This window comes from Python bivittatus, unplaced genomic scaffold (genome assembly GCF_059951505.1).
Source record: "Python bivittatus isolate LINGU-HERP-01145 unplaced genomic scaffold, Pbiv_v1 ctg000610_np1212, whole genome shotgun sequence".
Taxonomy (NCBI): domain Eukaryota; kingdom Metazoa; phylum Chordata; class Lepidosauria; order Squamata; family Pythonidae; genus Python; species Python bivittatus.
In genome coordinates, this window is record NW_028277088.1 from 3,358,745 (window position 1) to 3,376,579 (window position 17,835).

Genomic DNA, 17,835 nt, shown 5'->3' on the forward strand with positions numbered 1-17,835 from the left:
GACCCCACTCTGCGGGCACCCCAGCTAGTGGTTGGCATGGTAACTGCCTGGTTGGTTGGTAAGCTTGGTATATATCTTGCCTGTTTTCTTCAGGAGTCCACGGTGGTGTAACAGCTGAAATCTCCATTTCGTTCAGACCCACCCTGTGGGTCGGCTGGGCCGAGAAAGGGAGCAATCGACCCAAAGCCGGGCAGGGCGCTGCAACAGCAGCACTGCACCACGTTGTCCATCAGGAGACCTGAATTTGGCGAATTAAGTTCTGCAGGGAAAGCATCGTCACGGTGGCGCCTCACCAAAGGAGACGCATCTACCCTGGCATGGAAGATTGAATAAGTGAGCGTTTGAAGTCCATGACCCCGTGCCGTTTCAATGAAGGAAACTTCTCCATCTTCCTGCCAACCTTCGGAAATCTCACTCGGTGATGGATGTTACTTGTCTCGATGTCAACTTTAAGGTTGCCGATGATGTCTCCCGCAAGGAGAAGCTGAGCAAACTCTTGCTGGTGCTAATTCTGTCGGTATCTGAGAACGCCTCTCTGTTGTTTCCGAAGCTGTGGCCTCATTGCAAGCGACTGGTTTCGTCGTGCTGAGCCACTCTTTAAAAACGACGACGATCTGAGCGGGTTTTTTCTTTCATCAATCCTTAGGAAAGATTTCCTTTGCTTCCAACTATTAGAAGCATTGAACGGAAGACAATCTACATCCCAGGCAGAAATCACAATATTAGTCAAGCAATTCTGGATTCAAAGGCAGGAAGGAAGATCTGTGTGGTTGCTCTCTCTCTCTCTCTCTCTCACACACACCCCCCCCCCCACACACACACCCCACACACCCCTTTATGGGTGGTTTAGGAAGGGACCCAGAAGACATCACTGTTGGGCTCCATCCCTCTGGAATATTTTTTTTCAGTGAAATATTTAACAGGCAAAATATAATACACAGCAACAGTAATAACAATACTGTGATTTAGATAGTTAAAAAAAAATCATCACTTCATGGTAATTAAAGTGAAGTAAAATGGAAGGAAAAAGGAAAAGAAAAAAAAAAGAAATCCATGTAATATAATATAAACTGTCCAGAGTCCCCGGGAGTTGGGTGGTATATAAATTTAATAAATTAAATTGACCAGCTCAATCCTTTTAACGTATCGTTAAATCTGGACCATATAAAACATACTGCTCCATCTTCACATTTTTAGGGTGTAAATACATTCCAGAAATTGATAGGGGACACATCTCTTTTAACATCAAGAATGTAAACATTTTTTTACATATGTAGGATAATTCTCTTTGTGGAACCCCATGGTCAGTGGAGTGAGAGTTCTCCATAACTCTTTCAAACTCTGTATTTTTGGAGAATAATTCAACATCACATTTACCTCTTTGACAGCTATGTTTTCCCCCAAAGTTATGTTAATATGTCTAATGTCTCGAGTCCCCAAAAGATCCATGGATGGACAGGAACAAATCATGTGAGACAGAGAGCCCAAATTTTTTGGGAATAGTAACATCCAGAAATTCAGATGTTCAGAAAGGCAGTTAAAATAGAGCTCTTTGCAAAGCTTTTACATTTGTAAGAATGTTGTTTGATCAGTGGATGCTTGTAAAAATAGCAATCGATCATTTTCAATGCTTTTCTGTTGTTTTTTCATTAATTTTACATGTAGATAACCATAAACTGCCTGTAATCTTTATGGAGTCGGCATTATATAAATATTGTAGTAAGCAAACATTGGGCCTTGCTGGAAAAACCTCTTAACTTACTCCTTGTCCTAATCCTGCTTGATTCCTGGCACATTGGTACGTTCTGTTAAAAAAACACAGCTGCAAATTCTCATTGGAGCTACTTAGCACTTCAGTAAAATCCCATCTACAGCTGTGCAATCATTTGGAATCAACCTCCAAAAAGTGCTTTGAAGCAGATGGGGAACACACCTAGAGTATTTCTGCAACCCCTTAAAGCAGCTATGTCTTTCCCCCCAGAATGGCACGGCTGTCACATGGTCCCCTTGAATGATACGGCTACTTTATGGGTTGCAATTGAACAACATGTTCCAACATGATGATACAATTTATAGACCGCCTGACCCTCAACAACTCTGGGCAGCTTACCATTAAAAAGTGAAAAAGTGCAAAAACCATAAAATGAACAGCCCCCAAAACAACATCTAACAAACATACCACAGACCCATCCAGCAAGGGCTCAACCTTCACTCTGCCCTAGAGCTGGGGAGAATAGCCGGGTCTTCAATAGCTTCCTGAACATCATCGGGAAGGAGATTGGAGACGTCATCCATTTGAAGATTGAACTGGAAAGGTTGCACAGCTCTATTCCATCTTCTGAGGTCATCTAAATGGTTTGCACAACTGCTGGGGATACATTCTCTTCTGCATTATTGTTGGGGCAGGGGGATGAATAACTAACATGCTATCTTGTGTTGCTATAGAGAAGTAAAGAACATTACAAACATATGCCAGAACTTGTCTGAAATCTCCCTGGGTTCCTCAGCTCCATTCCTGGGCAGAAAAAAGGGGAATTTCAAGACCTGGGATGTGGGCAGAACTCAGTATTATCCATCACATTTCTTCTCTAGGTTGAGAACTTTACTCCCTAAATCAGAAACAACCAACTGATGACATAAAATAGAGGCTGATTATTTGTTTGAGGTCAAGGACCCTACATGACCTTTGAGGGGGACTAGACTGCAGACAAGCTTTGATGTATTGTAAATTACAGTTAGTAGATGAAGTCCTCTGTACATTTAATCATGGCCCACATCTGTTGCATTAAAAATTACAACTAGGTAATAGCTTTTACAGCAAAGAGGGTAACTCCTCAAGGTATTTAATCGTTGCTTACAGCTGTTGCATTCAACAGTACACTGGCAGTTGTTTCCGAAATCCACAGCAGCACAATCCATTTTCTGGGCTTTGGGACACAGGAAAAGAGATGAGGCTCTAATTGCTCAGTGGCAACTGCCATCTTGACTTTTTTGACCAACTCTGCAGATGCCCCTGGTTCTGGGTGTTGCCCACAATGCCCTTTGGAGAACATACATGGTTGCAAGTTGTGTCTGTCTGATGGAGGAATATTGATGATCGGGGACGGGGGTGTCTTCAGCCAATCAGGATTGACCTGAACTTGTTTTTCGGTTAGTGCTACCATGTTTGCTCCAGAGCCACTGTTGGAGGATGAGAGTCTTTTGGAAAGATGATCCTAATTAAACACTGCCCCAATTTTCCTCCGTCATCCAGGCGGATGATGCACAGTTTCTGTGTGAGTGTTTAATCAGGCTATGTTTGAGACCTGTCACAACAAGCCCCTTTCTTGTCTCTAATTTACCGATACCCTAAATCGGCTTCTTGTCAAAGTTTGGTCTTCCCTCAGCCAGTCTCTCCCTGGATAGACGGAATCTTGACAGAGACGAGATCATGAAGGGCCGTTGTCAAAACAATCTCAGTTCACTTTCTCGCTGCAACGTAGTCCAGAATGCGGATGAAACAATTTGGTTACTAGCCAGCAGATGAGCCTCGAAAGCAAACAGGGCAGCAAGTTCTCATCAAGCAGTGCAAGAAAAGATGTGGGGAAGAATTGCACACCTTACCTACGGAAAGACTGCAGCTCAAGAACTGGTGGGTTGGTCCAAACTGCTCCCCTTCATAGAGTTTGGGTCAGAGGGAGAGTGGTCATTTTTGACAGCAGCATGAAACAGGAGGCGGCTTTTCACTTTCTTAAGCCAGGGGAGGACAGAAAAAAATGTGGTCCACAGGTACTTTGATCTTTTCCCATGTTTGAGGGGGGCTTGTGTAGGGTTTTAGGAAATGAAATGGGTGCCTTTGGCCATGCAAAAGCTTAAGACACCATCACACTCCTTCAGCCCTCCTTCTCCCCAAAGTTGGACTGATGGAAGCTGAACCTTTTAGATATGGCCTTCATGGAGTGACTGATGCAGCCCTCAAGTTTTCAGAAGTTGAAGACCCTGTATCTAATAAATTGTCTCCATTGATCTTTGCTATTCTTCAATCTCACACCTTCAATAATCTTTCCTTCTTCCTTTGTTTCTACCCTAGGTGGGTTTTTTTTAGCCAAACTGAGTTTCTCCATACCTCCTGAAGGCCCAATCGTGAACATGCTCCACTTAGAGCATTGACGAACATGCTATTTCATGACCTTACCGATCCAGCCCAACAAGATTGAAGGCTTCCTTGTCACAACACTAGATTGACAATACTCAGCATCACCCCAGACATTCTGTGGCACCAGATGGAGATGTTCAATGCCTGTCTCCCCGTACCTAGTTTTGCAGGCATAAGCTGGAGGCTGAATCTTATTTCAACGTTAGCAATGGGACAATGTCATTCATCACAACTCGATGCTACAGGCTAACTTAGGAAGTACAACCCAGAATCTTAGGTCTGAAGAGTTGGAAGGGAACCTAGTCCAACCGTCTGTCGTGCCCATCCCATAATACCCTGGGCTTGTTTCCTTAATGCTGTGATGCTCAACCCTGTACCCCATGTGACGTAACCCTAAGAAACATTAGGGTTAGCCCTAGTGACCTCCAACATAAATTTGTGTGCACGTACCATATTGAAATCTTCTGCTGATAGATGGCTATCATTGAACCAAAATAATCAATGCACTCAAGAAAGATTCATCAGAACTACAACCAAATGTCACTGTGGCTTCCCCCTCTCTAGAGCCTTCAGCTCCTGCAATCAGCACTCCATGGTTACTGAGGCTAGATTTTGGGGACCTTAGATAAAGCCCAAGTCTCTCCCAAAATGGCCCTAACTCCTGAGGACAACATAGAGACATCCATGTTTCTTTCCAGGAAGCAAAGTAGAAGCGATGGACGTCTATGTTTATTTTTGGCCATTCAAATCTAGCCTCGTACCTCCGGGGGTCTCCTATCCAAGTATTAACCAGGCCTGACCCAGTTTAGCTTTCCTAGGGCTTCCATGTGCTTTTTTACCCTCCTGACTCTTTATAACATTTCTGAAATCTTCCTTCCCTTGTCTCCTTCCAGCTTGCAGCTATTTCCCTCTTGTGTGTGAGTACTATTTTTCTGATTGCAATAGTCGCAGAACATCATTACGGATTAAAATACAGCAAGCAATAATTTAAGCATGCATGTTATTAGCTACCAGCAAGGGGTGGTAGTGCCAGCGAATGGCAAAAGATACTTTTACTATACTCACATTTCCTAGCTTTGATGGAACGCAGAATCTAGAAAGATCCCCCCTTTGACTTATTTCTTCCGCTTTGCCTCTGGTGACAGATTGAAAAAACAAAAAAAATTCTGGCCAGATTGCCTCTTTTAGAGGCAACCCAAGACACAATCAGAGTTCCTCGTGTGCAAAGAGGGTGAAACAATTGAACAATTAGGAGCAGAGACCTGGAAGATTCTTAGGGTTTTGACCTAGTTGCTGGGCAGATAGCAGAAAGCAGAAAAGAAGTGGAGCTGAGGAGCGTGCTGGGGCATATTTTAAAAGAGTAATATTAATACTGTGTCCAATTTTAGTGGCCGCGATATAAGAAGGATGTTGAAGAACTGGGGAATGTGCAGAGAGGAACAAGAAAGATGCTGAGGGGCTTGGAGAGCGAATGCTACGTAGAATGGGAAAAGGAATTGGGTATGTTTAGCCTAAGGAAGAGAAGCTGGAGTGGAGAGATGATAATGGTCTTCCAACACTTGAAGGGATATCACGGGGAAGAAAGTATGGATTTATTCCCCATCGTGCCCAAGGGTAGAATAAGAACCAACAGGTGGAAGATCTACAGAGGGGGATCCAAACTCAAGGAAAGGCTGAAGGAGGACTAGAAGCCAGGTCTTCCTGCTCCTAGACCAACCCCTTCTCCGCTGGCCCGTACTGGCTCTTGGGCTGAGAGACAGGGACGGGCCCAAAGTCCCCCCAGGGAGCTTCTGTTGTTGAAGATGGACTAGAACCTGGGTCTCCCCATTCCTAGTCCAGCATCTTCACCACTAGCCCATCACGGTGCTCTTAGTTCTTAGATTACATTGCGCTGAGCATAGACATTATGGCAATATGACAATTGATTCAGTTTTATTATATGTTTTTACGGATTTGAAGATGGCGTTTGGTGCTTTTTGGAGCTTTTAATTGGTGTAAGCTGCCCAGAGTCACACAACTGAGATGGGCGGCTGTCTAAATTGAAGTCAAAAATACATTATCCCCACCCCTGCCCCTTTGTGGTTTCTGGTTCCACTCAGGCCAAGAGGCTAGTACTTGGTCCTAATGCCAAGAAGCCGTTGTTCCAATCTGACCGCTCTGTTTTCACGCTGGAAAGGCCAAAAGCAGCCGCAGAAATGCAGATTGGACTTTGGCTGGCTTGGGAACTGGAGAAATGGAGTCATTTTGCCCCGGTTTGAATGGCTAAAGTGCATTTAGAACAGTGTTTCTCAACCTTAGGAACTCTAAGATGTGTGGACTTCAACTCCCAGAATTCCCCAGCCAGCCTTGCTGGCTGGGGAATTCTGGGAGTTGAAGTCCACACATCTTAGAGTTCCTAAGGTTGAGAAACACTGGTTTAGGATACACACAAAGGAGATGGAAGAGAATGTGAGAAAAGGAAGGTGATTAAAATGGGATCTGTTCTCTGGAAGGCTCTTGGGCCAGGTGGAATGAAATGTGAGAACCTCAGAAGATGGCCTTCTGCGCTTGTGGAGGGAATAGCCAAGGATGACGTTCCTTCTGTTGATCCGGCTGGCCCCAAGCCAATATGGGCTTTAAAGGCTGATACGAAAACTTTGAAACAGTCCTGCATTGGAGGGAGAAGCGTGAAAAGGAATGGACTTCCAGGGCCACACTGGACCTCCCATCTGGAGAAGGCTAGGAAAGGGACTTACCAACATCAGCCAATCCTAAAAGTTGAAGATGCCCTCAAATCAGGCTGATTTCTTAGTCACTTACATGGACAGGTTCATGACGTTTCCTTGGCAGTGGTAGGACAGTAGTATCTTGCCTATTTTTCAGATTTTTTTTCTTCCTTCTTTCCCATCCAGCCTGTCGTCCTAGGATCGCTTGGTGGTCTCCCATCCAGGCTCTGCTTGGTTTCCAAGCCTGTCTGACGTGACAACCTGCCCTTAACAAAGATGTTCCTTCGTTCCTAGCCATTCTTCCACACATAGCTTCTCATTACCTATCTCTTTATCATAGGATAACATTTATGTTGAATTTTAATGATTTACTTATTACTGATATTTTGCCTACTCACATTGTTATGGAAAATGCAGATTATTCTTGCCACTTCATTGCCTTCTAGTGTTTTCTGTCTTGATCTCCTTTTTCCTCTTTAAAGATCCAGTTTGTGCTGCTCAATAAAAGTTTCCCACTTCCAGATTCTTTCTTATTTGATTCACTTTCTGTGGTCGGACAATTAATCTTAATTAGCTCTTCCTAGTTAACTACAGAATTAATTTGTTGATTTTCCGGTTTTCAATGGAAAAATAAAAAACGACTAAAATTCCAAAGCGCTGAGGTTGGGCTGTAAACCTAAAATAGGTAGCGAGCAATTTCAGTATCTCTCTAAATTAGAGAAATAATTATTCTGCTTGTCTTTTGGGTTACCGTGGGGTAAAATTACTTCTGATCAAAGCCTCCCAAATGATGATTGTGCTGAAAGCATTTCAATAATGGGGGGAAACAGGCTGGAAAGCTGATGTGCAAGCCAGCTGTTCTTCCTACCAACAGTCTTTTCCACAAAAATCTCAAGAGCTTGGTTAAAGTAACCCCCAGCAAGGGTTAAAGCCCCCAGTAACAACAATCTCTGCTTTTTTTTTAATGTAAATTGGTAGGATTTTTTTTTTTTTTTAAGGCTCTGATTTAGCCCTGGGTTTTGGCCTGACAGCAAAGGAAGGAAGAGGTTTTATAGGTTAATAAACAGCTGCTTTTCTGGGGAATTAGAGCGATGGATTTCAGATTTGCAAACCTTTTTTAGTATTTGGAAAATGGGACATTAAGAGTCCCTTACTTTTGCTGTTGTGTTTCCTGCAGGATCTCAACTTGGGGGCTTTGGACTCCCAATGCGCTGCCCTGATTGAGGCTGGCTTGGACTTGAGTCTCCTATGTACTAATCCAGGGTCTTCAGCAGTGCACCACACTGTCTGTTTCTAGGTTTTGTTGAGGCCCCCCTCTCTCCTCCTTCCTTCCTTCTTCCCTTCCTCCCTCTCTCCTTCCCTCCCTTCCTTTTCCCCCTCCCTCCTCCCTCCCTCCCTCCCTTCCTTCCTTCCTTCCTTCCTTCCTTCCTTCCTTCCTTCCTTCCTTCCTTCCTTCCTTCCTTCCTTCCTTCCTTCCTTCCTTCCTTCCTCTCCGTTCTCTTGACCAAGAAAAAACTTCCAGAGGATCATGCGATCATGCAGCTGAGCAAACTTTGCTTTGCACCTTGCACTTCCCTTTCTGACTTTGGGTGTGTCAGAGCCCCGAGCCATTCTGCGGCAGGGCTATGCTTTAGCACACACGCATTGCAGGGGTTATAAAACTCCAGCAATGAGAGAATTCCGCTTGTTTTGATCACAGCTCCGTCTCGTTCTGCATCTTGCTTGCAACAGCAACCTTCCGTGGCTTGCCTCCCGAAGCAAGTGGAATTTAGACCTGTCTTGTTTTTGAAGGCTGACCTTCCCTCTCAACTGTTACGATCGGTTTCCCATTCAGACAACACTGTTGCAGGCTGTTGATGTTAGGCACAATGTCGAGGTATGTTCACTTACTCCTGTTCCAGTGGGGCACATGACATCCTCTGCCATCAATGACCTTTATATCTAAGAATAAAAGATGGTGACATTTCCTTAAGTTCAAACTCTTTCTATATGAACAGTCTGAGTCCTTCCTTCCTTCCTTCCTTCCTTCCTTCCTTCCTTCCTTCCTTCCTTCCTTCCTTCCTTCCTTCCTTCCTTCCTTCCTTCCTTCCTTCCTTCCCTCCCTCCCTCTTTCTTTCTTTCTTTCTTTCTTTCTTTCTTTCTTTCTTTCTTTCTTTCTTTCTCTCTCTCTCTCTCTCTCTCTCTCTCTCTCTTTTTCTTCCTTTCCTTTCCTTTCCTTTCCTTTCCTTTCCTTTCCTTTCCTTTCCTTTCCTTTCCTTTCCTTTCCTTTCCTTTCCTTTCCTTTCCTCCTGTTTTATCATTCCCTACATCCAGCATGTGTTTTTGGATTTCCTACTCTAGTCAACAGTCCTAGGAATCTCCTGGTGGTCTCCCATCCAAGTCTCACCTTGCTCAGTTCAAAATCAGGGGCTGCCACCTAATTAAGTACAGAGTAAAGTTTCCCTTGAGTCAAGCTTGACTCCTTGTGATTTTATGGGCCCATGCATGGAAGGATGAACGTTTGTGGTGTCTACTGATCAACAAAAGACTTTAGAATCAGCAGGAGGATTTGTCTGTTTGTTGTACTGAAGCATCCACAGGAATGAATCCCCGTGAGTCAGCAAGAATGGCAACCTATACAGGCAGTCCAAGACAACTGGGGAACAATACTAGATCAATAATGATAACCCCATCAGCCAATCCATCAATCACGCAGTATATTACAAAGTCATTCTCCCTTCTGGTATGTTTTTTTCAAACTTCCCAATCTAGCTTGGGAAATTAACAAATGGCTTCTTAAAATTAGGGGCCCCACTATGGATTAAAATAGCCATTTTAAGGTCATTGGCCCCAAATCTGGGAGAGTGCAATATTCTCCTGCCATTTGGTCCTGAAAAGTCTTCGGGGGGTTGTGTTCTGAACAAGATCAGCCTAAAACACCCCCTTGACAACATATAACGACGTACTGACAACATGGCCCGATGCGTCGGCCGCCTCCGTGGTAGCGGCAACCTCCGCATTTATTTATTTACCAAATTGGTCACCGCCCATCTCGTTGAACAACTCTGGGCGGTTTACAACAAAAGTAAAATTCATTAAAATGCAATAATAAATAAATAAATTCCAAGAAAGATGGAGACTTGGCAGATAATTCAACAGAGCACCATCAGGGCCCTAATCACCCCCAAATACAGTTAGAGCCCATATCACCCCATGCATACTGGCAGGGCCAGGTCTTTAATCCTTTCTGGAAAGCCGGGAGGGTGGGGGCCCGCCGCATGTCTGGGGGGGAATATTGCAAAGGGCTGGGGCAACGGCAGAGAAGGCTCTCCTCCTGGGCCCTGTCAGCCAACACTCTCTCACTGATGGGGCCTGTAACATGCCCTCTCTGCCTGGCCGGGTGGGACGGGTTGATGTGATGGGGGTTAGACGGTCCCTCAGGTAGCCTGGCCCCATGCCACGTAGGGCTTTAAAGGTGAGAACCAACACTTTGAATTGGACCCAGAAGCAAACTGGCACCCAATGCAGCTCCCGCAACAAAGGTGTTACATGTGCCATCCTAGGGGCACCTCATATCAGCCATGCAGCTGCATTTTAAACCAGCGGTAGCTTCCAGATACTCTTCAAGGGTAGCCCCATGTAGAACGCATTGCAATAGTCTAGCCAAGAGATGACCAGGGTGTGAGTGACTGACCGGAGACCCTCCTGATCCAAGAAGGGGCATAACTGGCACACCACACGAAGGTGGGCAAAGGCAGTTAGCATCCTTAAGAGGTGATGTGCTTGAAGACCAACGATTCCATCTCATATGAATTCTTTTAAAAATAAAATGAAGCTTAGCGTTAGCTGTAGATCCGAACTGTGGATCGAAGCCTTCGAACATCCGATCATGGAACATCAATGGGTCCAAGTTTTAAAAAACGGTACAATTCCCTTTGGACGGTTGAGGAATGAAATGAATGCATGAGAACCGTATTGTTTCACGCCTATTGGATCACTGTTTAAAAACGATCAGAAGCCTGGTTTTATTTATTTATTTTGCTGGCATCGTAAGACACGTGAGGGCTCTCTTAACTCCCGTAAACTGGCCTTGTCCAACCGTAGTTCCAATTTAATTTCAAACCGTAGCATATCTTAAAAACAATTTGAGAAAGAAATGCAACAGTTTTACCTGTAAACGTCATGGTAAATTATATTCTGAATTTTGGAATGTGTCATTTTAGGAAGTGCTGTGGCTCTACCAAGCCTAGGCCTTGGTAAAAAGGGATAAACTTACATAAATGGAATGAACTCCCTGATATTAAGGAGTGGATTCAGGATATGTGTCTGTCCTTTATTCCTGAAACATCATTATAATCTGAAAATGAGCAGACGAAGCAATATGTTTCTCTAGGCCTACATTTAATGACAAACTTAAATATTGAATGAATCCTATAGCGATACAGACCTTTTATTATTATTATTATTCTTGTTTCTCTTTCTCTTAAGCTTACTTTAATCACTATAATGTTTGTAGTTTTTAAAAAACAGTATAACCACTTCAGGGTATCTTTTGTGCTACGGTTGAAGTTTCGTTGATGTGAAATCCATTGTGCATTTCACGAGATGATGATGATAAACATCCTTGAGCAGAAATAAAAGTCCACTGCAGTAGGTAGGGTAGCCAATACATTTCAAATGATAAGGTCATAATAATGGTCATAATAATCATGGCTGTACGCTGCCCAAAGTCGCTTTGCGTGATGCGGCCGGCTATACAAATAAATAAATAAAATAATACAACTTACTGAATACCGAACAGACCAAACTGGCCTTTAAGAAAGACCAAATGAACAACGGAAAAGAGAGAGGGCAAGGCAAAATTTCTTCTGTAAACCACCCAGAGTCGCTTTTTAACGAGAGGGGCGGTGACGAATCCGATATACAAAAATAAAAATAAATAAATAAATACAAAATGTGGAAAAGGATTACATGGCCAGTACACACACACGCACACGCACACACACACACACACTAGCAGGCAAAGCAGATAAGAAGAAGACCTGGCAAAATCAAATAATTATTACCTTAAGGAATGGAAACCATTGATGGACTATTTGCAAAATGCAGGCAGGGCGAAGCTTACATGGGGATTTGAAGATTAGATTATAAATGGAATGGGATATGTTTTGACAAAGAATTATTCCTACTTAATGCATTAAAAACTAGCACCTATGACACTCTTATTATTCTTAAGACCAGAGATACATTGGAAGCTATCTATTTTTCATGTCTTTCTTCTTTTTCTTTTACTTTATCTCACGATTTCTTTTCCTTTTCCTTATAATTTGTATTTTTCATTTTCTTTTTCATTTCTAACTTTTAACTTTGTAATTTTAAAATTTCAATAAAATATTATTAAAAGAAGAAGAAGAAGAAGAAGAAGAAGAAGAAGAAGAAGAAGAAGAAGAAGAAGAAGAAGAAGAAGAAGAAGAAGGAGAAGGAGAAGGAGAAGAAGACCACCACCTGGCGATGGCTTAGAGCAGGAAAGTTGAAAGAGACAGAGGGGCTCATTCCGGCTGCACGAGACCAAGCCTTAAGAACCAAGGCATACAAAGCCAGGCTTGAGAAGACAGCAACCGACAGCAGATGCCGCCTCTGCAAAGAGCTGAAGAAACAGGGGACCACCTAGTCAGCTGCTGCAAGAAGATCACCCAGACTGCAAACAACGGCACGACAAACTAGCAACAGTGGAGCATTGGAAGATCTGCAAGAAATACCATTTGCCTGCAAACAGGAATGGGTGGACCACGAAACAAAGTAATAGAAATGAAGAAGCTAAAATGCTCTGGGACTTAAGAATCCAAACAGACGAGCACCTGCCACTCAACACCCCAGACTTAACAACTGTTGACAAGAAAGACAGAAAAGTCTGGATAGCGGACATTGCAAGACCTGGAGGCAGCCGAAGAGAAGAGAAAGAACTGGAGAAAATCACAAAATACAGAGATGTACAAATAGAACAACTGTGGCAAAAACAAGCAAAGATAGTACCAATAGTTACAGGTGCCTTGGGTGCCATCCCAACACATCTGGAGCACCACTGGAAGACCATCGGTGTTGACTAAATCCCCATCAGTCCATTGCAAAAGGCAGCTTTACCTCAACAGCTTCCATCTTGTGATGACACCTTGAACACCATCAAACAACCATATCTGCCTATCCCAGCTCCTTGGGAAGGACTCGAGAGGTGGACAAAAATGCCAAATCCAGTCTAAACATCTGGCCGACTGTGTAGCCAACCATAATACAGTATCCTGGTTTGAAAAACCTAGCGGTATCCACAGGAAGAGGAGAAATCTGCACGATGTTGGTTGCGGCCAAGCCTGAATCATAACACCGTACCTGCCCACTTGGAGATGCTTATCCTTTGTGGAAGCCCCTGTTTCTTCCTAAATTCCATGAATATTCCCCCTACAAGCCATCGTTTCTACTTGCCTCTGGTCTGCAGAACCCACGTCCTAATAAAATCTGGCGTTCCTGACATCTATTCATTACATCCTGCTATTGTGACATAGGGGCTTCATCGACCACCGAGCCGGTGGTCCTTCTGGGAAGCGTTGTCATGTCCCTACCCAAGTCGAAGTGGATTAATTCAGCCAGTCGAATCACTGAGTCTGATTCCCAGGCCACTGTCTCTTCTCATCAAACGGGGCAATAAGTCAGCGTGGCTAAAAAAATGGAACTACGCTGGGATGAAAAGATGACAGCTGAAAAAGGAGGCGTTTAAGAGAAGTCCTGTTTTTTTGGGCAGGAATGCCATCTAAGAAAAACCTGGAGGCATTTCAAAGACACCCACCGACAAACAGGCGTGCATTTATTCACACGAAGCAACCAGATAAAAGCACGGAGGAGCTGCACAGTCATTTTCTCTAATAAATAGAGCTGTGGGTATTTAACCAGGCAAGCCTGTACGTTGCTACACAGAAAGCATTTTGGTAAGTGGGATTTTGTGAGGGTAGGTGGGAATGACCTTGGGAGACGGGGCCAAGAGACGCTGCCAAGGAGCGGTCAGATAAGAGACAGCCTAGCCCTCAGCTGGATAGTGGGCGGGGCAAGAGGCTCAGAAGGGAAGGGACCCTGCCTAGTTTCTCGGGCTGTCAAGGAAATGGGGGAGGGGGGAGGATTGTACTTTCAGACTTGCAAGATTCTGTCAATGTAGCTTTAGAATAAAGTAGAAATAGCTCATCTGGTGGTGATTCCTGTCTGGTTTACCCCACGAGGCTGACAGATTTATTCCCAGGTAATTGGGTGCTGAGTTACAGCCCTACAGATGATAAACTGCAATGCAATGGGATTGTTTTAGTTGAATTTCACAGAAACTGTCAATCCAGATAGAGGGCACAGGCACACAGCCCCATTCGAAGAGTTTGTCACTATAAATTTGGCTGCCCCACGGCTGAGTCTTCTTCTGCCTCAGTAGACCCTTCTGGTGAACGGTAGGCTATCTGGGTCATTTACTGTAGGTCAGGTTAATGAAAGGGATTGGTGAATTCCCATTTCCCTTCCAGTGTCTCTTGCTGTTAGAAAAACAGCCGCCAATTAATTTCCCTAACTGCCAAGCAAAGGAACAATTTACTTTTTTTCTTTTTAAGAAAAAAGAATCTCTAACTAGATTTATTGAAAGGGAAAAGGAATTACACTATACGCAACAGATCTCTCAGTTTGTTGCAGCGGAGATTTCTCGATCTTGATCTTGATCCCAGCTCCCAAAGTAGAATGTACAGGGAGACCTTGCTTACCTACTGCCCTGTTTAGCGACTGTCTTAAGTTACAGCGGTGCTAAAAAACAACTTAGCGACCAGTCCTCGCATTTACAACCGTCACAGCGTCCTGTCAGTCAAGTGATCGCCATTCGCTCCCATACTTTGCAACCGGCATGCATTTACAATGACCTTATTGCCGGTCCCAATTGTGGTCATAAAGTGAGGACTACCTGTCACATTAGATGAACACTGTTTATAATTCCACAACCTATGGACTAGCATTATGTATGAACCCAGCCACCTGAGATTTCATCAATCAACCCTGGGTTTTAAAAAAAGCAGTGACTTCTTTTGAGAACCAAACCCGTTCCAGATGCATACAGTGCACTGAATTAAACCTTTAGGGCTGCTCTGCACATTGTTTGCAGATCAATATCTGCACTGCCTTCACTCAGAAGCTCTGGCTGTTTTGAGTCGGTGAGCCTCATTCACACATCCTCGAGGCTATCAAGAGATAAGTGGCAGGTGTGAACGTCAAGCCGTGGGATTCAGCTGCCGAGAAGTACATCTTTTAATGAACGGCATCGTCTTGAGCTCCCACAACTTCTGTACACTTGAATAAATCATAGCAATCTGCATCGGTGATGGAGCACCCTTCATCCTTAAGGCTTTTACAAGTGATGATCTGAAGTACCTGCAAAGTGGAATGATAATAGGAGCATTAGATCAGCCGGAGGATAGGAGACAGGGACGTCTCTGGGACTTTTCCGTGGACATAATTCTTTTTCTGCAGTGACGCTGGGGGAGTGAGATGGAAGCTGTGCAGCCCAGCCAGATGTGTACTGTCCTAAATGTTTAATTATGAAAGGACAGGTGAAGGATAGATGCTCCTGGAGAAAATCTATCTGTGGTGGTTGCTAGGTGTTGAAAATGACTTGATGGCGCATAAACCATCCGTCCGTCCAATGTCACCGTTCCTGGAAAGTTCTCACCCTTGGAAGAAGATGAAGTTGCCTTTGTCTTCTCTCCTCTGAATTGGTGAAGAGTTTTTTTGGGGGGGGGGACACACTTCACCCACAAGTCCTACCTATGTGCAGTGCACCCCAAATATGGCTTTAATCTTGCCCTGCTCCAAGAGACCCCCGGCAGCGGACGTTTTTCCTTCGGCTTTGGGGAGAACCGAACACGGATGTTGCTCCTGACAGGCTATCCCAGACGTGCCAGAAGTTGGGGGGCGGGGGGGGGAATCATGATTTTTTTTTTTTTACTCTTTCCCACATCACAGGATTGCAAGAGAAAAAGCTGGCAGGAGGGCTAACCGGTGTGTCCTGAGAGCCAGGGTGGGGTCGTGGGGAAGCTGCTGGCCTAGGAGCGGGGAGAACTGGGTTCTAGCCCCCCACCAGCCATGGAAACACCCTGGGGGACTTTGGAGCAGTCTGTCTCTCTCTGCCCAGCCTACCCTGCAAGGTTGTTGTTGGGTGTGAACGAAGGAGACGCAGTTTCCAGTCCATCTTCAGCCACGGAAGCTCCCTGAGGGACTCTGGGCCACCCCTTCCCTCTCAGCCCCAGAACAGGCTGGTCTAGGAGCAGGGGCAGTTCATCTAAAGATGATTCCAGTATTTAATCCTGACATACACAATTATAATTTAGGGTTACTCTTTGCAGCAGTTCGGCAGCTCAGGAAGGAATATATTAAAATCCCCTCTATCGTTGTGCTGAGTGAGATGGAAACAGACGGGGTTTTGACTTCGTGGTCACCCCTGCCATCTAGACTTTTTTGACACGTGCATGTGCTTGTGCACCCCCCCCCCCAATGGTGAGGATCTCTGGCATTACTGATGCGCAGCCTCCAGGCGAGGATAATTATGAATGAAAATGGGCCCTGCTTCGTGGTTCTTCTTCTTCTTGAGATTTATAACTCAGTTTGGCCCACTTCTGTAACTGCTCTTTGTCAAAGAGAAGCTGGTTTATAAAAACGTCTTCTCACTCAGGTGCTGTGAGTTTTCTAGTCATTCTTGAGAAGGTGTTTAGATTAAAGGGACATTGTCAAGAGATTTTTCTTCCCTCCCTCCTCCTAATATTTAAAAATAACTTTCCCTTTTCTTCCTTTAGCTCTGTCTTAGCTGAAGCCACACAGCTGCGTATAGAAAAATGGAGGCATCTGTAAGAAAAAAACAAAAAACAAATGATTTCAAATACAGCAGGTGGGGGTCAACGCTTTAAACTGGTATAAAAAATATACGTCTATTTCATGCTGCCTTCCTCCGAATGTGAAATGCGGAACTACAAGACGCAGATTTCTCAAAACCGTAGGAAATTTGAGTTGGGGAAAGACGAGGCTGCAGAAGTGTTTTTTGAAGCACATGAGGTATACCTTACAGGAAGGGAATGGGCAAGGCCGGCCCTACCATTAGGCAGAATAACTCTGAAGTGATTAGGTGAACTGGAGGAGGTGGTGAATTAGGTCTAGAGTCAAAGCAGTTGCCAAGTTGGCAGTCTGTACATATATGACCCAATGACCGCATCACCACATCCATGTGAGAAAAAATTCAGCCCAAGATGGATGGTTTACCAGTGATCCCTTCCCTGATGGCCTGTTGATTTTGCTGTTGAACTGGCTGGGGCAGAAAGTGGAAGAGCTCACAGTGGCTCTGTAGGGCACAGGAGGTGGACCTGGAACCTACATCCTCAAGTTCTTGCTAAACTCCACTTCCCCAAAGAGGTAGAAACACTATGTTGGAATGGCAACAAATAACTCCAAATCAGAAACAATGAGAAATATATTTATCCTCAAGGATGCCAAGTTTTCTTCAACCCTCTTGAACAATGGCATGTTCTAAATGTTTCATTAGGACGTTTTAATCTGTGGGAAGTGTAGATTGTATGCTGGGGGGGGAATGCGGTTATTTCTTGGCACCCTGCATTTTCTGCGTATGTACCTAAACTTCTCTTGGGGTGTATCTATGGACTCCAATACCCAGCATCCCCAGCCAGCATAGCCAATGGAAAAGAAGGATGGGAGTTTTAGTTCCATAGCACCTGGTGGGCCACAGGTTTCTTATCTCACTTCTCCATGTCCTTGCTCTAGTGTAACGTTTCTCAACCTTGGCAACTTGAAGATGGGTGGACTTCAACTCCCAGAATTCCCCAGCCAGCACGGCAACTTGAAGATGACTGCACTGGACTGGAGGACACAACTGCCTGACTAAACCACCACTTCTTTGTAACGTGTACCCAGGACTGTGTGCCCGTTGAAAAGGGGCAGGGCTCC